At 43.9% G+C, this 27,611-nt stretch overlaps 1 long non-coding RNA gene across 2 annotated transcripts in view; it reads right to left on the minus strand.

The window, feature by feature from the left end:
- Positions 1 to 26,070, minus strand: part of LOC146062481 (uncharacterized) — a 48,195-nt gene extending 22,125 nt beyond the window's left edge. For both annotated transcript variants that reach the window (XR_014471348.1, XR_014471346.1), the window contains exons 1-2: positions 25,899 to 26,070; positions 25,278 to 25,352 (exon numbers count right to left, since the gene is read on the minus strand). This is a non-coding gene — a long non-coding RNA (uncharacterized LOC146062481). The remainder of the gene's footprint in view (positions 1 to 25,277; positions 25,353 to 25,898) is intronic.
- Positions 26,071 to 27,611: the final 1,541 nt, after the last annotated feature.

The following is a 27,611-nucleotide window of genomic DNA, read 5'->3' on the forward strand; positions in this document are numbered from 1 at the left end:
ATGGACACAACTGGACATGACTACAGTTGAGCAGAACAATAAATGCATGGATGCAATTAACAGAAGAGTTGACTTAACATACAAATAAAATTCAGCTTAAGATATGAATGGGACAAACAAGGAAGAGTTGTGAGATTTCCCATTCTAGAAGGAGAAGGAATTGAGAGATAATGGGCTAATTCATGTTTGTACACAAATGCATATGCAGCTGCATTTTCTTTAGGTTACAGAACTGCTAATTATCAAAAAAGTCAAGCTTCGCCCAACAAAGGAGATAGATGGCCACCGTAGACATCCCAAATTCCTCTGTAATTTTGTGCTCATACACAGCACCAATGCATCCTATGGCTATGCAGACTGACTGAAGCAGCAGTGATGCTGGAATCATGTTTCTCTACATGAGGCAGTCACATGCCTTGAAAATGGCCATAATAGCCACACCCCAAAGCAATCCCTTCCTGTCAATCACTCTGCATATAAAAAATCAGTGTGAATACGATCAGAAGATAACCTTTGTGCATGCACACTGCAATCACATTCCATGCAGCCTGCTGATAATTGCAATTTTGCAATAACGTTGACATTGCATACAATAAGCCTAAAGGAGCAGTTAGGCTTAGTAGTCAGAGGATGAGGCCTAGGTGCAGCTTCCTCCAACCAGGCCTCCTTCTCTCTCCCGGGAGTATAGCGGTGCTCAGTATAGTCGGAGCACTAGAGTGCTCCAACTCTTGCGAATGCACCGATTTCTGGAAAAATGGTGCTGTGCCCATTTTTCCAGGAATTATCACACAGCTGCTGCCACCATCACTTTACTCCGAAGGGTTTATATTAGAAAAACAGGTGCAGCGTGTGCGGTGTGGGGCCCTCTAAGACTCAGGGGCCCATGCACATATTATAAATACCATTTCCTAGCTGACAGATCTGAGTTTACAGCACTCCAGCCAATGTACTGAAAGTTGTGTCTGCCTACAGATGTTGAAGAAATTCAATTTCCATATTCTTGGATGTTGATTTGCTAATTTGCCAAGAGCTTTCATCAACTTTTACCTGATACTCATTGCTATGAATTATACTGTGTTATATTATGGTTATTTAAAAGAGATATATATGATGCTGCTTTCCCACTGCAGACCCGTTTTAAGTACTGGTATTTTTAAACTGTATTTAAAACGGTATTAGCATTCCCACTGCAGCAGATTACCGTTTTAAATACCGTTTAAGTACCATTCCCATTGCAGGTAAAACGTTTTTAATCCCCTTGTGTCCCCTTGTACCTGTCCTGCCCCCCCTTACCTGCCAGCTGGTACCCTCGCTCCCCCCTCCCTGGTACCCCCCTCCCCCCTGCCCTGGTACCTTGCTCCCCCGTACCCCCCTCCCCCCCTGCCCTGGTACCTTGCTCCCCCATACCCCCCTCCCCCCTGCCCTGGTACCTTGCTCCCCGTACCCCCCTCCCCCCCTGCCCTGGTACCTTGCAGTGCAGTAGGCAGCGAGTCGTCAGGTCCCCCACTGATGCAGACAGCAGGGGCACTGGGGATCCAGGCAGGTCCATGCTCAGGAGGAGGAAGGTCCCTGCCATGAATGGGAAATAGCGGACCCGCTAATTTAATATGCGCATATTTAATGAGCGGCTCCGCTATTTTCCCATTTGCGGCAGGGACCCCCTTCTTCTGCTTCCTCCTCCCACACTACTTCCCCCTTCTCCAGGAAAGGTACCAGGGGAGGGGGAAGTAGTGTGGGATGTTAAATACCGTTTAAGAGGCATTCCTACTGCCTCAAAAATGGTATTTTACCGTGTAGGACTCTGCTTTTGAAACGGGTTGAAATACCGGTTAACTTTAACCGGTATTTCAACTCTGGCGCTTTCCCACTGCAGCCTTAAACGGTAAATTGCGCTGAAAAATCGGCAATTTACCGTTTTAGACCTGCAGTGGGAAAGCAGCATTAGTCTTATGTTGACGTTTTGTGTGTTTATATTTGTACACAGCAGAATAATTCAATATGCGCTTATTAAATCAATATATGTATAAACATTTGTCCCGACTCTTAGTGACTCTTCAACAACCAGTTCCACTGGATCTGGAAACATGAAATTCAGACAGTATATTACTTGCATGACATAAGCACCCAAAAGCAGTTTTTTGGGGGCAAAATTTGACTCCTAAAGGTGTGAAAAGGGGTAAAAGCTTATCTCTTCGCTGAGGTAATCAGGTGACAAATAATTATCCCCAAAGTGCTGTGGTTGTCTGTGATTACAGGTGATTCGGAAGGTGATACAGCACAGTCCAATATAGAAATAGAGGAGCTGCACTAATGTATATGAGAAACTGTAAATAAATAAATAATGGCCAGTAATGTTTGGCAGCCTCTGCAGTGGCAGTTGGTGTGGCTCCCCTGTTTGAATATTGGACTGCACTGTAGCCCCACCTACCCCTCGAGTCACCAGTGCTAAGGACTTAACATTTTGATTATATTTTTTTTCTTTTTGGATACTTCACTTGATTGGTATTATGATTTTTCATTTTCTCAAACATGGCAACTGAGATTTGAATGTTTTGATGCCTCACTTCATTGTCCACATCACAGGAGATAGAGCCTGCCTTTTCTGGACCCTCTCGTATCTCATGTATGACTATGAAAGTTTGCCCACTAATGGCTAGAGAGGTGCATGAACCAATCTTAAGTCATATGGTGGACAACTCTCCATCATGTCCCATGACATCGAGGGGAACAATTACACAAGCTCGAGGAGTACATCCTTGGCCTTTCCAAACCCCTTACTTATAATGCTTTAAGTAAACTTGTGGAGGCTGGGCCTTCAAAGTATAATGCAACCTCACCCCACCTGCCCCCAAGGCTGTGATTGGTCCGTCGGACCGACGGACCAATCACAGCCATTACACCTCACAGAAAATAACGGAGACAGCCCCGCAGCCGCCATTCCGGTCAGGAACAGCGTGCAGAGCGGTCTCCGTGCCCATCTGTCCCTTATACTGACCTGATCAGCGTTGGTTGGCCAGCTGCTGGTGCTTCCTGGTTGCTGTGGTTGCTGTTGCTTCCTGCTGCTGCTGCAGCGTCATTGTGTCAGAGAATATAATATTGTGTGATATAATTTTGTCTCTGCTGCCCCCTGCTGCCCCCCTTTTGTGCTGATCAGTATAAATTAACTGATCAGCAACTTTTTTGGGGTGCAGGGGTTTTTTTTATATATACCCTGTCAGGTATCACCAAAAGTAGTGTGCCTGCTGCCCCTCACTGCTAATCAGTGTTGCATCACTGATCAGCAGTTTTTTTTTTTTTTGAGGGTGCTGTGGGTTTTTTTTTTTTTTTTTTTTTTACACCCACGGTGATTTTGTGGGTGTCCTGTGGCCGCTGAGCACTGATCAGTGACGTACATCACTGATCAGCATTTTTGGCACAGGGTTGATCTAATTTTTTTTTTGGGATCAAATTCCTGTTGCCTTTGACTCATCAGCAGTTTTTTTAAATTTTTTTTTTTTGGGAGGGTGCTGTGGGGTCTATTTTTAAAAATTTTTTTACACCCAAGGTGATTTTGTGGGTGTCCTGTGGCCGCTGAGCGCTGATCAGTGACGGACGTTACTGACCAACATCTGTGCTCAATTTTTGGAGCAGGAGCTTTTTTTTTTCTTTTAACTTACACGTGTTAAAGCACTACATACACACTACATACCCCCCGTGTTGAAATAAAGTTTGTACCCCCCCCTACACTATACACGTGTTGAAACACTACACTTACACAAACACAAAAATAATAAAAATGTCCCAATCATCGCAAAGACTGTTTTCAGCGGAGGAGGCATATGCCCTTATTGCCTCTGACACTGACACAGCCAGTGAAGAAAGCGATGAATTTGCATTCGTCTTAAGCTCCTCTTCCTCCTCTAGTGATGAGGGACCCCCTCAAAGATGCCCCCGTAGAGCAGCTGAGACCCCCCCAATGATTGATCTCGTATGGACCCCACCACCAGACAATTTTGAGCCCCAGGTTCCTGAGTTTTTGGCCAACCCAGGAATCCAATTTGATACTACAGGCCTTAAAGAAATTGACTTTTTCAAATTATTTTTCTCTGATGATTTTATAAATTTAATGGTGGACCAAAGTAATTTATATGCCCAGCAGTTTATTGCCCAAAACCCCACGTCATCATTTGCTAGGTGGACCCCTGTAGATGCAGTAGAGATGATGACGTTTTGGGGTCTGGTGTTACATATGGGCATAGTTAAAAAGCCAGAAATTAGACAATATTGGAGTACAGATGTTCTGTACAGCACCCCACTTCATCGTATGGCCATGACCCGGACTCGTTTTGAGACGATCCTTAAATTTTTGCATTACAACGATAATGCACAGTGCCCACCCAGAGATGATCCCACCTTTGACCGGCTATTCAAAGTCAGGCCGGTCGGGGGCGTGGCCTGGCCGTGTAGACAGCAGGACACGTTTTACAGGAGCTCCTGTAGTTTTACAATAAAACTTTACTGCAGAGATCTGCCTACAAAAAAACAGCCCACACTAAGGAAACCTCACCCTGCCACCATCCTCCGGAGCAAAGTTGAAGGTGCTGCAGAGCCGGGAGGGGGATAAATCCCACTCTGCAGGCTGCGGCCCTCTCCTCTCCTGAAGCAGCGTCCTGGAGTGGAGTCCATCTGCCCGCCAGCCTAACTCCATTAACGGGCTGCGGAGGCGCCCGACAGACTACGCGGCGAGATTGGAGGTAGGACTGGTGCACCCCAGACCTCCCTTGTCGGTCCAGATATATATATAAGCGGCGCCGGAGCTGGGGGGAGAACGAAGAGGCTCCAGTTTGAAGCCGCGGCGGCCATCTTGGATGCTGGCGGGCGGCGATCTCCGGCACAGCCTTTTATATTAACAAAGGGAGCATCGCTGGAGGGGAGCGGGGGGCTCCACTGACCACCCAGGGAGGCACAGCAGTACCCAGGGGGCCTGGGGTGCAGGGGGCAGCTGCGGGCTACCTTCCCCCCATATAAAATAGAGGCGGCCGCCATCTTGGATTGGGGATCATAGGCACACAGCAGACAGTACATCACAGCTTCGGCTGCTGCTGCTGGCACCCAAACCTCCCCCTGGGACCTGTGGAGATCACTTAGAGGACCTTCCAATAGAGATTGCCAAATAAAACTGGCATTACATAACTACTTGCTCTACATAACCTGCTGACAAATAAAGCCTGCTATACATAATTATCAACTTGACATTTATAGAGGTGTTTATTGAAAGCAATACCTGTATATAAGCCCTGAAACAGCTGCTTATTAAATCATACTGCGGGACCTATGGTACTCCTTCGGAATTGAATCTCATCTACTACAGGTCACGGCTTGGGCTGACTTGTGGGGGGGACCTCCGGCGGCTCCTTGCCCTGTCTATCCCTTTACCACATACAGACGGTGATTAGAGCCACCACACAAAGCCTCAGGTGGCTGGGAGTAGATACGGAGCTTCCGAATAGCATATCACCTAACCCCAGCAGTTTGAGTACCTTTTGAAAATGTTTCTCTCCCATCACACCCGACATCAGGGAGGTGATAAAATGATCGACTGATGACAACCACGTAGGCCACGGGGGAGCCCTGACACGACAATGGCCCGCTGTTACTTCTAACATAAGACCTGAAGAGCTGAGCTTGTTTTTACCATCTGATCCTAAAGTCACACACATTTAAGTCGGTGCTCATGGTGAAAAACGCTAAGAAAAAATCTAAGACCAAACCGGAAGGAACACCTAAATCCGCTGACTGCCACACATCAGATCTACGCCAGTTTCTATTACCCTCCAACACAAATTCCCCGAATACAACAGAAACCCTTCCTCGTCGACCTCCCCCTCTCAGTTGGACGAGATGTCTCTACCCGAAGGCACCCAATCCCAAGATACTCCTTCATTGACCACAGAGGTTAGGGAGATCCTGGCACATGTCAAAACCCTACCTACAAAGCAAGACTTTTCAAACCTGGAGTCCAGCCTACTTGCTACTATCAAACACGAAGTATCTGCCCTTCGGAAAGACATGTCTTCACTTGAGTCAAGAGTAGATACTCTAGAGAGACACGAATCACCAACTACAGCTATCTTGGCCAAATTCAAGGAAGTGATCTCCCATCAAACATCTGATATCACCTTCCTTAAAGCCCGCATAGAGGATATGGACAATCGAGGTAGAAGAAATAACATCAGGGTCAGAGGTTTATCAGAAGATATACACCAGTCTAATCTCACAGATGTCCTTACAAAAATCTTTGGGGAAATCCTGGGCCTAGACCCGGACACAGCCATTACCTTCGATAGAGCTCACCGAGCCCTAAGGCCTAGGGGCCTCCCATCGGACCGGCCTCGAGATGTTATCTGTAGACTGCATTACTACACCCAAAAAGAAGAAATACTACAAAAAACACGCCTATTAGAAGGGATCGAATTTCAAGGAGACAAGATCCAAATATTTCCTGACCTAGCATGGTCGACCTTACAGCAGAGAAGAACCTTAAAGCCGCTTACAGATACCCTACGAAAATTAGGCCTGAAATATCGATGGGGGTTTCCATTTTCTTTGCAGGTGACCCACAATGGCAAATCTACCTCTATATCCAAACCATCTGATCTCCCAACCTTCTTCACTACACTCGGCATCCAACCTGTGCCACTTCCGGATTGGGACTCTTTCCACCAATACCCTGATCTCCCTACTATCGATACGCACGATGATGCTTGGCAACAAGCACACTCAACACGACGCAGGAAGTCCCCTACGACCACCTCTCGTACAACTGAACCACCATGAACATCTGCTCTCTCAAGACCAACCTTTTTCTTGGCCATTACCCTTTGGGTCATGAAAAGTGGTAATATGCCTTTTTCTCCCCTTAAAACCTTATGGGTTCTGTTGACTCAATGTTTAGTATACTAATAGCTACTGTTAATTTTACATTTATCGCTATATTTTTTTCTGCTCATATAGCAGCAACAGATAGATGGCTGATATTCTATACTTGTGTTGATACTCAGCTCTTTAATGGCAGTTCTAATTAGAATTACTTCATATGTTATTTTTATATGCGATTAGATAGATGATTGTAAATACTGGCGGTGGGCGGTTGTTGTTCTTGGCCCCCCGCTAATCCCCCATCGAGCTGCACCTTTCTTCTCCATGGGACGGGAGGATGCAGGCATCCTCCCTCGTCCCATATGCAGCTGTTCTTCTTCTACACGTTCACACTTACGTTATATATTATCAATGTACTAGGCTACATATCTTATTATGTGGCATCCTCTTCTTCCTTTTTTCCATCTATTCCCTCACTTCCACTCTTTTCCCTATCTATGTGACCTTGAGTTTTGTAAGAGTTGCCTTGTTCCAAAATAGCAATGGGTGCTAAGGACCTACATATAACCACTCTTAACGTTAAGGGCTTAAACATCCCAGAGAAACGCTCTGGGTTACTTAAGTGGCTCAGAGATGAGAAAGTAGATATCGCGCTCATTCAGGAAACACATTTTAAAAAGGGGAATGTTCCCTCTCTCAAATGTCATTACTACCCCCACGTCTTTACAGCAAATAATCCAACAGGAAAATCACTGGGAGTGGGAATTTTGATAGCTAGGCATATACCTATCCTGAATGTGTCTTCCCATATTATCCTAGAGGGCAGAGCACTACTAGTCAAGTGCGACATTAACTCTCAACGTTTCTCTTTCCTGAACATTTATGCCCCAAATACGAAACAACCACAATTTATTTCATCAGCCTTAGATAAAGCAGACGCTCTTCTCGAGGGAGTGACAGTAATGGGAGGAGACTTAAACTGGACTCTTGATCCCTTTCTCGACTCCTCCAAAAAAGTGCCCTATAGACCGGAACGGGAGTATAGGAGGGTGAGACGCACCTTGCTGGACCACCAGCTGATTGACTCTTGGAGACTGACCCACCCCTCAGCCTCAGACTACTCATACTTCTCTCATCCCCATCAATCCTATTCTAGGTTAGATTATCTATTCCTAGGCCATCGATATTTACACCTGATTGCAAACACCTCGATAGGTCAAATCACATGGTCCGACCATGCCCCGGTCCATTTAACTCTGCTTTTTCCTGCACAGACCACACGCTCGTGGAACTGGCGTTTCAATGACACTCTCTTGCAGGATGTAACGTACAAAGCCCTGCTAGATAAAGCCATTGATTCCTATATTTCGGATAACGACAACACGGAAGCCTCCAGAATTTCTATTTGGGAGGCACATAAATGCGTGTTACGTGGAGTGTGTATTCAGTTGGGCACTATGCGGAAAAAACAAAGATGCAAACAAAGGGACGATCTCCTAACCCAGATTAAAAGGCTAGAAACTCTCCATAAGAAATCACAATCCCCCCAACATTATGTAGATCTTGAATTGGCTCGGGCCTCTCTAAATAAACTGCTTAATGACAACATAAAACTCTCATATCGCAAATGTCGTAGCCGATATTATCAATGGGGCAACAAACCTGGCAAACTACTAGCCAAAGCCCTTAGAGAACAACGAGCCCTCACCTTTATACACGCTATAAAAGATGATGGAGGCCACACACACCACGACACCTCACAGATAGCCAAAACATTCCAAATGTACTACGCAAATTTATATAATCTCTCAGGGTCTGAGGGAAGAACAGACATAATAGCTCATAGTTCAGCGGTGGCTGAATACTTAAAAACGATAAACTTTCCCACACTACCCAAAGATGACGCAGATGCCTTAGATGCTCCCTTTGCCCTTGAGGAGGTAGAGAAAGCCATAGATTCCTCTGCCAATGGGAAAAGCCCGGGCCCTGACGGGTTCACTATAGCCTACTATAAAGCCTATAAAAACAAATTGGCTTCCCTTCTTACACAAGCCTTTAATGAGATCTCAGCTGAGTCACACTTTTCCCCGCACTCACTGGAGGCACATATCACGGTACTGCCTAAAGAAGGCAAAGATCCTAGCCTATGTCCAAGTTATAGACCAATCTCCTTATTAAATATAGACATAAAAATTTTCGCCAAACTGATTGCAAACCGCCTAAAAATGTTATTACCTAACTTAATCCATGGCGACCAGGTTGGCTTTGTTATAGGCCGAGAGGCTAGAGACAACACTGTCAAAGTGATTAATATGATTCACCACGCCTCTCTGTCTACACAACCATCAGTCGTCATCACGACAGACGCCGAAAAGGCGTTTGATAGAGTAGATTGGGGATTTATGACAGGGGTACTAAAACACCTAGGACTAGGCAAGACCTGTTTCCATAGAATACTATCCTTATATACCTCACCATATGCCCGCATTAAAATTAATGGGTCTCTATCTGACCCCTTCACAATTACTAATGGTACGAGACAAGGTTGTCCCTTATCACCCCTTCTATTTGTTCTATGTATAGAAGCATTAGCCAGGAGTATCAGAGCAAACCCAAACATCGCAGGCCTCACGGTAAAAGGTAAAGAATACAAGCTAGCTATGTTTGCTGACGACCTACTTGCCCTCATCTCCAATCCATCAACCTCCCTCCCAAGCCTGATATCTGAATTTAACAAATTTGGAGCCCTGTCTAATTTTAAAATAAATTATTCTAAATCCATCGCAATGAATTTAAATACACCCACCAACATACTTCTAAACCTGAAAAATAGTTTCCCATTCACTTGGCAGGATCACAAAATAAAATATTTAGGTGTAATGATACCAAATGACTTATCTAAATTATTTACATTAAATCTCATCCCTTTGTTGAACACATTGCGATTAGACTTTCAGAAGTGGCGGAAATTACATCTGTCATGGTTTGGCAGAATAAATGTAATTAAAATGAATGCCCTACCAAGAATCCTGTTTTTCTTGCAAACATTGCCGATACACATTCCAGCTACATGGTTTCGCTCAATCCAAAATCTAATTAAAGCATTTGTCTGGGATCGCTCCACCCCACGCTTTAAACATGATATCTTATTCATGAGAAAACACCAAGGAGGCCAACAACTCCCACATATCCCAAATTACTACGATGCAATAATTCTACATAGAATAATAGATTGGACACGGGCCAAGAGTGATAAACAATGGGTTCTTCTAGAGGAAGCTAGCTTCCAACAGTATATAGAGGTTACACCCTGGCTACCCTCATTGCCGAAAATTTCTCATCCAACGGTCACCCCTACACTCAAAAGATGGGATAGGCTACGAGATAATACACTTATAACCTCCAAAATCTCCCCCCTTACCCCCTTCCTGTATAACCCAGAATTTACCCCTGGGCTTGACAGATTAGCTTTTGACCGATGGACAGAGTGTGGACTCTTCAGATTGGGCCAGCTGGTGAGCGCTGGTGAGGTGCGGTCATTCTCTGACATCCAGTCACTATGGAACATCCCGAACTCAGATTTTTGGAAGTATCTCCAGGTACGCCACTTTCTTGTCTCTTCTAGAAAGTCCTCTAGTATCAAAAGAGAACTCACTCCCTTCGAGAAGTTATGCATTTCACCCCAGACTCCTACGCATACTGTCTCCCAAGTATACACGATCATTATGGACAACTTTGCTGCTAAACCGCCCTCTTTTACAATCTCCTGGGAGAAAGACATGCAAACACTAGATATACAAACAAATTGGGATAAAATTTTTCGTAATACACAGTGCAGTTCTCTATGCCTGCACACACTAGAAAACCTTTATAAACTCATATATAGATGGTACAGAACCCCATATATCCTCAATAAAATGTTTCCTGCAGTGTCCAACCAGTGTTGGAGATGTAAGTCGGCACCCGGCACTTTTGTTCACATCTGGTGGGAGTGCTCCCACATTTCTGCTTTTTGGACTGAGGTATTTAAGTGCTCAGAACTAATACTGGGGGATACAGTACCCAAAGACCCGGGATTTTGGCTACTAAACCTTATCCAAATAGACACATACATTTATAAGCACTCATTACTTAGACACTTTAATAATGCTGCCAAAGCCATTATCCCTACCCTATGGAAGTCTTCTATACCTCCCTCGATGAAGCAATGGTTAAAGAAAATTGACTACTTCTTGGATATGGAAGATCTGATCTCCTTCTCCTCAGGCCAACCCATTGTCCCACTGGAGACAAATCAACTATGGCACAATTTCAAACTTACACCCACTTACAGGTCATATATGTCCACATAACCTTTTCTCCTTACTCTTCTTTACTTCTTTTCTCCCTTTCCTTTCTTTCCTCCACTCTTGTAACTTACCTACTGACTTAATTGTAATGTAGACATATTATTGATTTCAACTTGTAGATCGAATGTTAAGACCAATGTTGTTATCTACTGCTTCAATAAAAACAGTTTACACAAAAAAAAAGTCAGGCCGGTCATTGATCATTTCAGCGCCAAATTTGCTGAGATGTACATCCCCGAAAAATTCATTTGTGTAGATGAGTCACTGATACATTTTAAAGGAAGGGTTAAATTCCGCCAGTACCTTCCCAATAAGAGGGCAAGGTATGGCATAAAAATGTATAAGCTGTGCGAAAGTACCTCAGGGTACACCCACAGGTTTAGGGTATATGAAGGGAAGGACACAAGAATTGAACCGCCAGAATGCCCCCCCTCCCTCGTAGGTGTTAGTGGAAAGATTGTCTGGGATTTAGTGCACCCCTTCCTGGATAAGGGTTATCACCTCTATGTGGATAACTTTTACACCAGCATCCCCCTGTTTAAGGCCCTTGGTTCAAGAGGTACAGCAGCTTGCGGTACTGTGCGCAAGAACCAAAGAGGCCTCCCAAAAACGCACGTTGCCCAATTACTGTGAAAGGGTGAAAGCAGGGCACAATCCACCGAAAATATGTTGTTGGTCAAATATAAGGACAAGAGGGATGTCCTTATACTGACAACAATTCACGGAGACAGTACCACCTCCGTCCCTGTACGAGGTACCAGTACCCACACCTCAAAACCTATTTGTATCCTAGATTACAATAAGTACATGGGCGGAGTGGATCTTTCAGATCAAATACTGAAGCCGTACAGTGCCCTGGTATTTTTTGGTCACATATGAGGCATTGCCGTACTCGGGAGAAATTGCGGCACAGATTTTGGGGTGCTTTGTCTCCTTCATTCCTTGTGAAAATGAAAAATTTTGAGCCAGAACTGCATTTTTGTGTAAAAAAATTTAATTTTTCATTTTCACAGCCCAGTTGTACCAAAATTGGTGAAACCCCTGGGGGTTTGAAATGTACACTATATCCCTAGATTAATTCCCTGAGGGGTGTAGTTTGCAAAATGGGGTCACTTGTGGGGGGGTTCCTAACTTTTAGCATCTTATGGTGCCTAGAAACCTACATGGTGCCTAAAAAATAATCTCATAAAAAGGAGGCTCCAAAATCAAGTAGGTGCTCCCTCTATTATGAAGCCTGTGGTTTGGTCAACGTGCACACTAGGGCCACATATAGGATATTTATAAAAACAAAAGAATTGGGGGAATCAATTTTTAGTCACATTTCTCTAGTAAAATCTACTGTGTTCCTTAGAAAAGTGTATTAAAATTGAAAATCTGCTAAAAAAATTAAATTTTGAAATTTCATCTACACTTTGTTTTAATTCCTGTGAAACACCTAAAGGGTTAACAAACTTCCAAAATGCTGTTTTGAATACTGTGAGGGGTGCAGTTTTTGAAATGGCATCATTTATGGGGGTGTCTCACATACAAGTCCCTCAAAGTCACATCAGAACTGAACTGGTCCCTAAAAAAATCAGTGTTTGAAATTTTCTTGAAAATTTGAGAATTTGCTATTCATATTTTAAGCCTCCTAGTGTCCAAAAAAATTAAAAGGAGGTTGAAATAATGATGGCAACATAAAGTAGACATATGGTCTTTGTTAGTTATTAACTATTTTGAGTGGTATGATTATTTGTCTCACAAGCAGAAAATTTAACATTTTGCAAATTGCAAAATTTTCAATTTTTTTACGACATTTTGGTATTTTTCACAAAAAAACACAGACTGTATCGACCAAAATTTACCACTAACTTGAAGTACAATGTGTCACGAGAAAACATTCTCAAAATCACTGGGATAAGTAAAAACAAAAAAAAGTTATCCCCACATAAAGTGATACATGTCAGATTTGAAAAAAAGGGCTCTGTCAGGAAGGCAAAAACAGGCTGCGGCGGTAAGGGGTTAAAGAACGAAAACCTTCAGGCCCCACTAACAATTAGTACTCACTCCCCTGGGATGTTATCAGAATCTCGGTGCTTAGGATGCTGATGGTCAGGTTCCAGATAACTTTTAGGAAAGTATTCTAACCCTCTCCCCACCCCAAACTTAACCACTCAATGTGCAGCCTAACATTAAGCCCCCCCACACCCCCCACTTACCCTAATCCTCTCTCCTTAGTGTCTAACCCTAACCTTAGCCATGTCCCTTAGTGCCGAAGTCTCTACACAACCTAATCCTAATCCCGCCCCACGGCCTAATTTTTATGCTCCTGCTAGGAACTAAACCTAACCTTCCCCACTGCTGCCAAATCCTAACCTTTCCCCCATCCTCCTTATGATTGGGATGCGGAAAGTCAGGTTTCTGACACTAGTATTGTGAGTGATGTTGGGATCTCGGTGCCAGAATTCTGACTGCTGGCATCTCAAACACCGGTATGCTAAACAAATCCCTTCCCCCCATCTCTGCACCACTGTGCACATGTGATAGTGCCAGAAACACAAGGAGACTATTGGCCACAGTGAATGTCTCTGAAACCTGTGCTACCACTGTATCCAGGTACTCAAGTTTCTTCACCAGTTTTGGGATGAGTTTACCCTGGTGACTCTTTCTGCACTGCTCCATCTTTGTGACAAGACCCAGCTCCTGTCAATGCGGAGTAGCCAGCATTTTGGTGTCACAACCTGTGTGTGTGTGACACCCTTTTCATTGCATTGCCTGGAGGAAACCCCTGCAAAGACAGATGTGGATGTCGTTTTGGTGGGTGTGCTGGAATGTTAAGAAATTGTGCAAAGCATCATATTCGAGCACCTTATCATATGCAATCCTAACTGATTTAGGCCCCATCTGCTAGGGATGGCCATCGTTGCCATTGCCATTGATGGTTGCCATCGATGGCAATTCTGCAACTAGCCATCGATAGTGCTAAACTATGCAATGGATGACCATCAATATTTTTACATATCAATGGTCATCCATTGTGTTTGATTGATTGGCCTGTGGGCCAACCAAACATGGGGGGCGGAGCTTTGTGGGTGTCAGGGGCGGAGCTATTCTCTGCGTCCCGGCACAAAAAAATATTGTTTTGCTGTTCCATCGATGGAGGGAAACCATCTGGTTCTCCCCCATCGATGGCAAAAGTATTCGACATTGGCCATTAACCATCGATGATTTCGAATCATCGATGGTTGATGGCCATCCCTACCATCTGCTACCTGTTTGTGACTGTGTATCTCTATGGCTGTACAGAACCTGTGTATAGAAATAATGCTATGCTCCTGGTTAAGTTATCCAACTGGTGTGTCTCCTGCACCTCTTTTTAGCTGGTATCTTCTATTTTTCAACTGTGCACATCACAAATGAATACACACCTATCCACAGTAACAGGCAGAAGAGTACTGGCATATTGCTGTATGAGCAGTAAAATAACTACTTTAGTAGCATGTCATTAACTTGGTCACAGAAGTAATTCCCAACCACTCAGCAATAATGTTTAGCAATAAATATATAAATAAATATAAATAATACTGTGCTACTTATGTAGGGTATTTTAATTACCCAAATGCCAGGAATATTGTTGACTGTTAATGAAAATAGTGCTGAAAGTCTCATAAACTTAACAAATGTATATATAACTTGTATTACTACTAATAATATTAGCAAGTATACTTAACAAAATACATATATCTGCCAAAACAATATGCCTATAAGGAACCTGAGACGATGGACTACAGGCGCTACTGGCTGAGCTGGACCCACTCATTACATATGCACGTGGCAGGGACCTGCTCATTTAATATGCACTGCACTGGGTCCCTGCTCATTAGATTTGTACAGGGTGGGACCAGCTCAGTGCTCACTGCTGCCTGGGTCGCCTGTCAGTTCAGCTAGCGGCGCCCACCACAGACCCCACTGGTGCCGCTCCCCCAAGCCGCCGCAGGGTCTGCCACATATGTAGCTACACCACTGGTCTCACTGTCACACATTAGAGTCTGAGTCTGGCAGTGTCACATCATTGCCATTGGTGGACCTCCTGGCTATAGGATGCATCCCTGAAGGTTGCGTTTTCCAACCAAAATGTGTGGTTGCATTCTCTTCTAGACATACATCTACACCTCAGACACAGTCATCAGTACCTTGCACTACTATACAGCATTCAGACTCATCAGCTGTGGCAGTTTTTACCTATGGGCTGCAGTACCCCCCCCCCCCCCACACACACACACACACATGGTAGAATCTGCCACTGTGTTCTAAATAAGTTAAACCAGATGACTTTCTTTTGAAGTCCGACCTGCCAATCACCCTGGGAGGTGTTCCATCCCTCTCTATGGGCAGATACTGGAGCATGCACCTATTCTGGTGCCTGTCATCTGCAGTGTACAAGCACCAGGACCATGATTTAGCTCCTATGGGCTGCTGCTGAATAGCCCAAAGAAGCTGGGGTCATTTGCAGTACCGAGGACCATACTACGTATACACTGCTCCCGCGACTGCAGCAGGGACCTGAGGGATGGCAGAAGCAGGGACCAGTGGTGGCAGCGGAGGGGCGGTAGCATTTATACCAGTAGCAGCTCCTTCCTACACTGAGGTAGGAGCCACCACTTGTCATCAGTATCCTGCACTGCTATACAGCACTCAGTCATCAGTATCCTGCAATGCTATACAGCACTCATATTATGTAATTACTCTCCTACATTGTTATACAGCATTTTAATCACCAAAAGCACAAAAATAATAAATCAACCGGCGCCTCACTTCAAGGATCTCTAATGAAAGCAACTACCACTGCTAACAAAACGACAGAATATACAAATACAAAATGTAGAGATCACTGCGCCACTTATCCTTCTCAATAAAAATGTTCACAAACTGACAACAATTCCGTCCCAGTTGTGCGCTCCAATGCTGTTTTCCAATGAGTGATGATATGTCTCTAGTTTTGAGAAGCACTTTCTCTCCCAACATGCAAAAAAGAAGCAGACAAAACAAGGCCATCAGGTATATTTTCTCATCTAATGATTGACAGGGTTTCAAAGGAAAGCTCCCAACTTCCCAAAGATGGATTGCTTACACGTGCTTACAAGATAAAACGTGCATGTACTCCTATCTGGGTATCTTTTAAAGGGACCACCACGTAGTGCTCAAAATGGTATGATTAGCTTACATGTGATTACATGCAAGACACTAGGGAAACACATATAACGGTATCTTTATCTCCAAATGTAATGCTCACACTGTCTTACGTGATAGGATGTATGCACCAAGCATATAAAGGTATCTTTCTTGTTCATAAACGGATGGTCAATCACATGAAAAATAAAGAACTCCTCATGGTGCAGATATGATAAAATCACATGAGGCTTTATTTGACACAAAATATAAAAACAGGTAAGGCAAGCCCCGTACCGTGGAATCAGGGATAACAGCAGGTAGTAGATGGAACCCGGGTAACTCCTGCTGGGTATTTCCAACCTGGTCCTTGGCAAACGGGGATACCTTTCAGAAACACTTCAGAAAGCATTTTATTCACAATTATAGGGGCAAGTATATATACATGCAGTGGTAACCGCGGAGAACACTTTATGATACCGCATCATCGTCACAATCCCAGGTTCCATCCGAGGTGGACACAGAGGATTAAAGTTACTACAATGTGAATCGAGATGGATAATTAGATTGGATGTCCTTAGCCCCAGAGGCTTAAACGAAAATATCTCCTACAACTGCTTCCGCTGATTGTTCCACATCTGGCAGTGTATACCACGTTTGTCTTGACAGACATTGCTATCCCTGCAAGACTTTTATTCATAGATATTTTCCCTCTCCCATGTGTATTGGACACAGGGGCGGATTGGCCCACTGGGAAACCGGGCCATTTCCCGGTGGGCCGGCCCAAAAAAGGCATTAAGAGGTCGCTCTTCGCCCTGCTGGGCTGCGTCCCGTCATCTCTGCGGTTACACGCCACAGCACTTTCCCCTGAACAAATATGGCCGTGGGAGCGCTGCTGCGCATGTGCAGTCGCACGCAGCTGCTCCCGCGGTTCTTGTGTGAGGAGGATGCAGGCAGCTGAGAAGCTGTTTGCATGCTGGTGATGAGCGGCGCTGGTACTCATTGATGAAGCGAGATAGTAGATACCGCCAGATGGCGGCTTAGGATTGCTGCTCCCTGCCAGGCGTGGCCCGGGGGTTACCCCCGTTATTATCCCTCATACCGCCGCCCCCCCTCCCGTGCACTGCGGGTAATACAATATTATCCCCGTATCCGCCCCCAGTGTTGCTCTCCGCCAGGCCTGGGCCGCCGGAGCATTAACCCCCCTCCTGCCGGATCCTTTGTGCCCCTCACCCGAGGACACCAGGTGGATCGGGAACTGACACCCCATTACCGGGCGCACCGGGACGAGCGCGGAAGCAACAGACTAGGGATGTCCGTAGGACGTGAGCTGGGGTGTGTAAGATGGAGGCCGGAGCGTGGGAACGTGTGTGGGGGAGGGGGGAGCGGAGTGGGCGGCCGGCGGCTGGGGCAGCTTAAAGCCACCGGGTCACACCGACACTCCTCCCCCTCTTCCCCCCACCCACCGTGCTCAGTATTGTGTGGGCACAAGATATGACGTATGCCAGTCACGGGATCTGCCAGGTGCTGCCTGGGCGCAATAGAGTGTCAGCTCTGTGGCCCAGTTGCTCTCCTGCCCTTAGACACAATGTGGCAGACTTGTATTCCCTACTTACCAAATGACAGCTGATATGGTCAGCCTTGTGGCTCAGTAGCACTACCTTCACCTCATTATACCTGTGCTAGCCTAGCTGTGTAGAGTGTCAGCTCTGTGGCCCAGTGTGACCTGTGAGTGTACAGTACCTCTGATCAGCCTCTCCACCAGGATCTGTGTGTCTGTCTGTATTGTGTAGGTCTCCCAGCGGCCATATGTTCCTATGTGGGTGGTGCAATGTGTAACGGGCACGTGGTGGGTGGCACAATGTGTTATGCTGAAGTGTGTCTAAAGCGCACTACTTTAAATTTTTGCAGCACGCCTCCAGCATGCACTGTCCCTTTTTGTGATCTAATAAAAATGCATGATGTGTATGGGCACCCCTAATTTTTCTGGCCAGTGTCCTGTAACTTTCTCCTGTACCTCTCCCTGCAGCAGCCTTGACATATTCAGAGATGTTACAGTAACTTATTGGGCCTACACGGTCTGACCTTACATTGCCTCTTTGTTCATATATTTAGCATTATGTGCTATTATTGTTACATTACCACATGCCGGAGGAGACTGTTATGCTTACTATGCCGATCATTTATTTCTGAATATTTTACAGTACTCAGGCGGCGTGCCGGTTAATGGGCACACCTATTTGTATTTGGTGTACATTGCATTAGTGAATTGTTACATACAGATAGTGGTAGATGCTCAAATTAGTTCAGTAAAACTTTTCAGGTTCATGCAAGGGAGGGGTTGATACGTAGTAAGTAACTAGACATTGGTTCCCCCGGCACACTGAATAGATTTAGCAACCAATCTTGAACACTACATGATAATAGAATTCAGAGATATTGGTTACATATACCTCGCAGGTGTATGACATGCCCCCAAGCTGCGTCAAGGCTTCTCTGTATATTGGGGGTCCCTAGCGCTATATCTAGGTGCAGGGTGTGGCACCCCAAATACTATCATAAGCTAGGAGGCCCAGCGCGGCATGCCAGTGAGATACTAAGTGTTAATAATTAGTGATAGGAAGCCGAAGCTATACATAAAGAGAGAGATAAATGAAATGTAATTAAAATAAGAGAGAGATAGTGTTAGTGAGGGAAAAGTGTTAATAGAATGTAAGGGCATGCCGCACTAAAGCCACCCAGCCCAACCAGTCCAGGGGCACCACACCCCACACCACTGTTTTACCCTAAATTGGGTCTACAATTAGTCAGCAAGGAGCCACATGATAATGGCTCCTTACTTTATATATCTGAACTAAGAGCTACCTACCTTGGAGCAACCCCAGACTACTCCATGTGGCATATCACGACCTGCATCTCCGCCTAATACAAGCTCCTCTCTGCCTCTCACAACATACATACAGATTAGGGATGAGCGGGTTCGGATCCTAGAGATCCGAACCCTTACGAACTTACCTTATCCGAGGACAGATCTGAGGAGTTCGCCGGGTCCCGCCATTTTCAGGAGTCCAAATCGAGGCCAAAACGTCATCGGATCGGATCTCTATAAAAGGTCCGGCTCCGGCGCCATCTTCATTCTGCATGTAGAAGTCAGACAGCACGGATGTTGCCGTGCTGTCTGCACAGAATATAAACCTATGGGGGACAAAAAAACACTGTGGGGGATATACTAAGGAGGTGCAACTAATGGGGGATCAAATAGAGGCTGCATAAACTGAGTGGGGCTGCTCAAGGGGGACAACTGTAATCTAAAGGTACATTTACTAAGGGGGAACTAATGGTGCAGGAACTTTTGTACATCTACTAAAGGGGAACTACTAAGTGGAAAACTATTCAGGGTACAGCTACTAAGGGGGCATTACTAAGGCTACTACTAAAGGGGGGCTGTTATATGGGACTACTGTGGGGGACATTTAAGGGGGGCTCTCTGAAAAAAAAAAGTTTTTTGTTTTTTATTTCAATAAAAAAAGGTGTTTTTTTCCCTTAACCTGCAAGGGGTGTTAAGTGTGCCATATCAGTCCAGCTGTGCTGCCCAGTGTCCCGTATCAGTCCAGGGGTGCCCGCATGTGTGCCGTATATATCCAGGGGTGCCCAGTGTCCCATATCAGTCCAGGGGTGCCCCCATGTGTGCCTTATAATTATATGGGTGCCGCCATGTGTCCCGTATCAGTCCAGGGGTGCCCCCATGTGTCCTGTATCAGACCAGGGGAGCTGCCCTTTTTTTATGAAAAGAAAAAAAAGGTGTTTTTTTTTTTTTTACTCCAAGGGCTGTTAAATGTGCTGTATCAGTCCAGGGGTGAGCCAAGAGTGCCGTATAATTCAAGTGGTGTTACTAAAGTCTTCCGTATTATTCCAGGTGTGCTGCTCTTTTTTTTTAATTAAAAGAATAAAAGTTTTTCTTTTTTTTTACTGCAGGAGTGTCGCCATGAACTGCCGTATAATTCCATGCCTGCCGCCATGTGTGCCGTATCAGTCCAGGGGTGCCGCCATCTGTGCCGTATAATTCCATGTGTGCTGTATCAGGTCAGGGGTGCCCGCATGTGTGACGCATAATTCCTGGGGTGAGCCAAATGTGTCATATAATTCATGGGTTGCTGCCAAGTCTTCTGTATAATTCATGGGGTGCTGCCAAGTGTGCTGTATTAGTCCAGGGGTGATGCTGTGTGCCATATCAGTCCAGGGGCGATGCTGTGTGCCGTATCAGTCCAGGGGTGCTATTAAGTGTGCCGTATCAGTCCAGGGGTGATGCTAAATGTGCCGTATCAGTCCAGGGGTGATGCTGTGTGCCATATCAGTCCAGGGGTGATGCTGTGTGCCGTATCAGTCAAGGGGTGCTATTAAGTGTGCCGTATCAATCCAGGGGTGATGCTAAATGTGCCGTATCAGTCCAGGGGTGATGCTACCTGTGCCATATTTATTTATTATTTCTTTTATTTACAGTTTCTTATATAGCGCAGCAGATTCCGCTGCGCTTTACAATATCAGTCCAGGGGTAATTCTAGGTGTGCAGTATCAGCCTAGAGGGGATGCTAAGTGTGCCATATCAGTCTAGTGTTTGTGCCGCACACTTGTGTGGCTTATCATAGTTATCCAGCTACCTCGGTGCAACCTTTTGCCCTAAAAACAATATTGTAAGGTGTGAGCTGTTCAGAATAGACTGGAAATGAGTGGAAATGAATGTTATTGAGGTTAATATAGCATAGGAGCAAAAAATAAAAAACAAAATTCTGCGATTTTAGCAGTTTTTATGCTTTTTTAACAAAAAATCAGAACCCAAAACCCAAAAAATCCAAACACAAAACACTTAGGAGGTGTTTTGCAAAACCCATTAGAACCCAAAACCTCAAGGTAATCAGAACCCAGAACCCAAAACCCGAAAAGTGGCCGGTGCACATCTCTAATACAGATAGTGGAAGATGCTCAAATAAGTTCAGTAAAACTTTTCAGGTGCATGCAAGGGAGGGGTTAATACTTAGTAAGTAACAAGACATTGGTTCCCCCGGCACACTGAATAGTTTTAGCAACCAATCTTGAACACTACATGATAATAGAATTCAGAGATATTGGTTACATATACCTGCGCAGGTGTATGACATGCCCCCAAGCCGTGTCAAGGCTTCTCTGTATATTGGGGGTCCCTAGCGCTATATCTAGGTGCAGGGTGTGGCACCCCAAAAACTATCATAAGCTAGGAGGCCCAGTGCGGCACGCCAGTGAGATACTAAGTGTTAATAATTAGTGATAGGAAGCCGAAGCTATACATAAAGAGAGAGATAAATTAAATGTAATTAAAATAAGAGAGAGATAGTGTTAGTGAGGGAAAAGTGTTAATAGAATGTAAGGGCATGCCGCACTAAAGCCTTGACGCGGCTTGGGGGCATGTCATACACCTGCGCAGGTATATGTAACCAATATCTCTGAATTCTATTATCATGTAGTGTTCAAGATTGGTTGCTAAAACTATTCAGTGTGCCGGGGGAACCAATGTCTTGTTACTTACTAAGTATTAACCCCTCCCTTGCATGCACCTGAAAAGTTTTACTGAACTAATTTGAGCATCTACCACTATCTGTATGTATGTTGTAAGAGGCAGAGAGGAGCTTGTATTAGGCGGAGATGCAGGTCCTGATATGCCACATGGAGTAGTCTGGGGTTGCTCCAAGGTAGGTAGCTCTTAGTTCAGATATACCAAGTAAGGAGCCATTATCATGTGGCTCCTTGCTGACTAATTGTAGACCCAATTTAGGGTAAAACAGTGGTGTGGGGTGTGGTGCCCCTGGACTGGTTGGGCTGGGTGGCTTTAGTGCGGCATGCCCTTACATTCTATTAACACTTTTCCCTCACTAACACTATCTCTCTCTTATTTTAATTACATTTCATTTATCTCTCTCTTTATGTATAGCTTCGGCTTCCTATCACTAATTATTAACACTTAGTATATCACTGGCGTGCCGCGCTGGGCCTCCTAGCTTATGATAGTTTTTGGGGTGCCACACCCTGCACCTAGATATAGCGCTAGGAACCCCCAATATACAGAGAAGCCTTGACGCGGCTTGGGGGCATGTCATACACCTGCGCAGGTATATGTAACCAACATCTCTGAATTCTATTATCATGTAGTGTTCAAGATTGGTTGCTAAAACTATTCAGTGTGCCGGGGGATCCAATGTCTTGTTGCTTATTAGTGAATTGTTGTGATGGCACCAGAGCCGCCCACAGTGAGTGGCATTTACGGTCAGGTATCAGATGCCCGTTTCCCTATTGATTTGTGACAAGGGCCCTCATCTTACCTCCTTTTAGTCTGTGCCATGTATTGTTTTGTTCCCAGTTAAGTGCAATGCAAATGGTAGCCATATATAGCCTCCAAACTTTCAAGCGTTCCCTGAAAACTCACCTCTTCAGGCAAGCCTATCATATTTAAGTTCTACACGCATAACCCTCGGAGGCACTTATGTATTATATAGCTTCCCTTCTGGACCTACAAGCTACGCTATTACTGGTGCCTGTCCTTGTGTTTCCCTCCCCTATCCCTTTAGATTGTAAGCTTGCAGCAGGGCCCTCCTACCTCCAAGTCTGTCTGTTGTTACCCAGTTTGTTTTATCACTGTCTACTATTGTAAGCAACAGAATCTGCTGCGCTATATAAGAAACTGTAAATAAATTGAAGCTGGTGGCCCTGCCCCCCAGCGTACTCCCACAGGAGGCATCCGGCGGCTAACGTGTACGGCCCCCCCACCGCCCTTAAGAACCTGGCGGCTAATATGTGCTGTCCCCATCCCAAGCACCCAGTGGCTGGTGTGTGCACAGTTGCTGCATTTTTGCGGGTGCTGTTAGCCAGGAGCAGCAGAACCTGACCATTCCTACAGTACCTCCAGACATTGGTCCTTCCTGCTTTCTTCACTGCCACCCAATCTGCGCCATGCACAGTGGTGAGTAGCACACATTTATTCTCATGTATATTGTGTGCTGTTTCCAGTGATTAGCATCTCTTACAGCCCCTCCCCCACCAGCGTGACCTGACATATCCCCACTCTCCTCACGCTACTGCTGGATCCCCATTGGTTTCCAATTTGGGTGGCATAACTCTCCTCCCTCCGCCGCTGGATCCCCTCCGGGTACCTTTGCTTAACCCCCGCTACCATTAAAATAAATTTTCCAAAGTGAGTTGCTATCCATTTCCCTGCTGTCACTCTCTGTCCGTGGACTTGCTGTCACTGTCCCCTTCCCTGTCCCTGCTGTCACTCTCCCCACCTCTCAGCAGACCCTGCCTCTCAGTAGACCCCACCCCCTATTAGGGCTGCTTCCCAAAATTTCCCGGGCTGGATTTCTAACCCAAACCACCCCTGATTGGACATTCTAGCATGTTTGCATAATAATCCCTGTGCGGCCGCCGACACATTACTTTTCGTTAGCACTGTATATTGCTACCATTGTCTCTTATGGTCGTGCAGTCACTGCATATCGGTGTGGAGGCCTATACATGACTGTTCGTTAGTACTGTGCATCATGTTGCTACTATTGTATCTTATGCCAGCACAGGCACTGCATATCTGGTATTGCATTTATTTCTTATATCTCAGCTACCAGATTTTTGTTTTTGCCGCCAGCATATATTGTTTATCATGTTCACCATGCTTGTTCCCCCCCCCCCCCCATTCCATCAGTGTCATTTTGTTTACTTTGCACTTTGGTGAAGGTTTCCATAGCAACCCATCTCAGGGTGCTTTCCCAGGCCGATGACGTCATCAGCGGGTGACACTGTTAGACGCCGGCGGCGGCCACGCAGCCTGTAACTCCTCTTCACACTGGATGATTAGTATATACAGGTAAGTTATTGTCATGTACACATTTATAACTTGAAAACAGTTTTTAAATAAACTGAAACGTTCTGCAGTGCTGTCTGCCTATCTTTATTGATGCTCGTATTACCTGTGTGCCGCACCTATACCATTTATATTTCACTATTTGTGGGGGCACTGGGTGAAGTTTCTTAATTTCATTGGGAGTGCCGGACCTTCCACACATATATATATATATATATATATATATATATATATACAACTGGTGATGGCGGCACTCGAATAAATAACACAGACTGCCAGGGGTTATCCCTGGCAGTCTGTGTTATTTATTCGAGTGCCGCCATCACCAGTTGTCTATGTAAATCTTCATTGATTTTGTATCCGGAGGGCACCGGCTTATTCACATTGTTGCTGTGACTCTAAACAGGAGTGCCACACTCATCCAAATACGCTATATATATATATATCTATATTTATTGTTCTGGACTTTTGCCCACTGCTTTTACATCTGGAGTATCCACAACCTTGGACAATAACCGTCTATTAGTGAGGACTTACTGGAAGCCATACAGCCTCCCATCTGGGACCACAAACCTCCAATGGCACCAAGTGGACTTACAAATACTGGACTCCACCATTTGGGAATTCCATCTATCAATCCAGTGCAGGTTTAATATCCCATCCACTCCCCATTAGGGTCCCAAGTAATGTTTTTATGTTCACTATTTTATATTCATAATTTCAGTGTTTGATATTAAAATGTGTTTTATTTAATCAATCACTTGTCATATTTCTTTGGAGCACTGTTCTTTCTTTTTTGTATTCCCCACATACATTTCCTACTTTAATGTTTGCCAAGAGGTGGATTATTGAACTACTCTACGTCACATAATTTGACCCCATACATTAAAAAGTAGGTTTTCTGTCTGACAATTGTACAGCTGGATCTCATGAGACCCCATTATTGTGTCAGACACTCACATATAATGATCACAACCAGGGGCTGACTTCAGTTTTGGACAGGCGCAATTAAAATCCAAACATATTTCTATTACACCTACCTGCCTTTGTTGGCCGGTGGTCCTCACAAACTCCAATGTGGCATAAATTGACCAAATTGGGCAGCAACTTAAGTTCTAGAACATGATCATACAAAATGTTATTTTTCTGCTGAGCTGTATAACCAACATACTATATGTTATTGAATGCATCAAGCTCATGATAATGATCAATGTCAAGGATAATTTAAATAGGTAGATCTTCAATTTGATTTTATTTAATTTTAGTACACACATGAATATAGAAAATCATCATTTATATAAACCAATATTATATTATATATTAATTATATTATATAAACCAATATAAACCATGACCAATGATCTATTGAATTCTGATCCGCACAATTTAATGCCCTTTCCGAGCAAACTGAGCAATGATTAAATGCAGACAACATAATTTGGTAAACACTTTAAGCGAATAAAATGAGATTTAGCACACCCTTAATCTAAGCCAGCCAAATTAATCTAGACAACTCATTTTTCTAATTATTCAAATTCTACATCTGACAATGAATCAACTCTCTAGACAGCTATTGTTGAAAAGAAATACTCTAAGCAAGTTCTCAGCACATATATAAATAAGTACAAGTTGTCAGTCGTATTAAAACGATTGCAATTTACCTTTTGAATGTTGTTTGCTCTTCACACAGCTCCAAAAAATATTGTATGTGGCTGTTTTATCTGTGTCTAGGCTCTCTTAATGATCCCCATGGAGAAAACAAACTCGAATTTTAAAGTGATGGTTTTTAAAATATACAACAAACACATTTCAAATACTTCAGCGTTGCAGACATTTAAGTTTTTTCCACAAAACCTAAATTAAGTCTCAAAGGAATGGTTATTATTTCCTCTTATCAAATCACATTTGTACAAGAAATATCTCTCTGTTTGTTGGTTGCATACATGGAATGTTTGGGCTTGTTTAAAAAGGTCATTAAACTTAGCAAGAGTTGAAATAAAAAATGAAAATTCTTTTCACATTATGCATACAAAAAGTTCCCATGCTTTGACTGAAATAATTATTTTGTTATATATAGGCTCAGTATAGCTATATGTAAACTACTGATTTCCCAAATGTCCCTTCTTTAGAGCAATAAACCATGTTTTGCCCTCAATTCCACCTACCCCTCATTTCTTCTAAAATGTCTCCTGTATTATTCTAAATCTTTATGGATAAACTGCAATAGCTCCCAAAAGTGTCTAATAGATGGTTATTTCAATGCCATATCAATCATAGTGTAGTTGTGATTGTTTTTGTATGATCTAGAGCTTTTTGCGGTTCTCCAGCTGTCTGAAAACTTGAAGTGTGGTAGGTCATGGCGAGATATTTAGTTCTGCAATCATTGGGGGACCATGTGTTGCAGTGTTTTGGTCTGTTTTTAGGGTTATATGGGTTCAATGGTTTCATATAGTTTCCTGCAAGAAAATTATTTACAGATAGATTCAATTGCAGAAAAAAAAAATCCTAGTCTCAGCCTTTTCCAATTTTATTTATTAAACTAAGTTGGCTGTCCAACAGAGGCATGCGAATTAGTGCGTTGTCCATCAACAACTATTAATTTATTATCCAAATGTGTGTGTGTTAAAGCTTGTTATTGCACTCCTGTTATGAGATTAGCATTACATTTTGTTGTAAGAAGGCTATTATTTGTCTGTCATTAGCAATTTTTTATTTTATTATTATTATTCTTTATACAGCAATAATATCTTATACTGTTTTAAATAACTTTTTAAAATCATTTACATGACAATTTTATTATCATGCAAATCTCTTCCAGCATACAAAAATGCATATTATCCATAACACACAACCCATATGTATGTTCACCGCTATTATCTTTTCAAACACACTTTGACAAAGACCGCCAGCACACAAGTAGATAGGTCAGAAACATATTTCAGATATATATATATATATATATATATATATATATATATATATATATATATATAGCGTGTCGGTGTCCGGCACTCCCCGCTCTCGTGGTACAATATTGCTGCCCGGGTGCATTCCTAGTGGTATGGTGTCCACAAATATTTTTTCCAAAAAAGCAGGTGTCACTCCAGGTCTTTAGGTGCAATAATCAGGTGAAGTTTATTACTTCCACAGTATACGCCGTTTCGGGTATTAACCCTTCGTCAGGACCATAGGAAATCACATCAAAATAGTTTTACACTATTTTGATGTGATTTCCTATGGTCCTGACGAAGGGTTAATACCCAAAACGGCGTAGACCGTGGAAGTAATAAACTTCACCTGATAATTGCACCTAAAGACCTGGAGTGACGCCTGCTTTTTTGGAAAAAAATATATATATATATATATATATATAT

Source organism: Crinia signifera, chromosome 3, assembly GCF_055691185.1.
Source record: "Crinia signifera chromosome 3, ASM5569118v1, whole genome shotgun sequence".
In the NCBI taxonomy this organism is placed as follows: domain Eukaryota; kingdom Metazoa; phylum Chordata; class Amphibia; order Anura; family Myobatrachidae; genus Crinia; species Crinia signifera.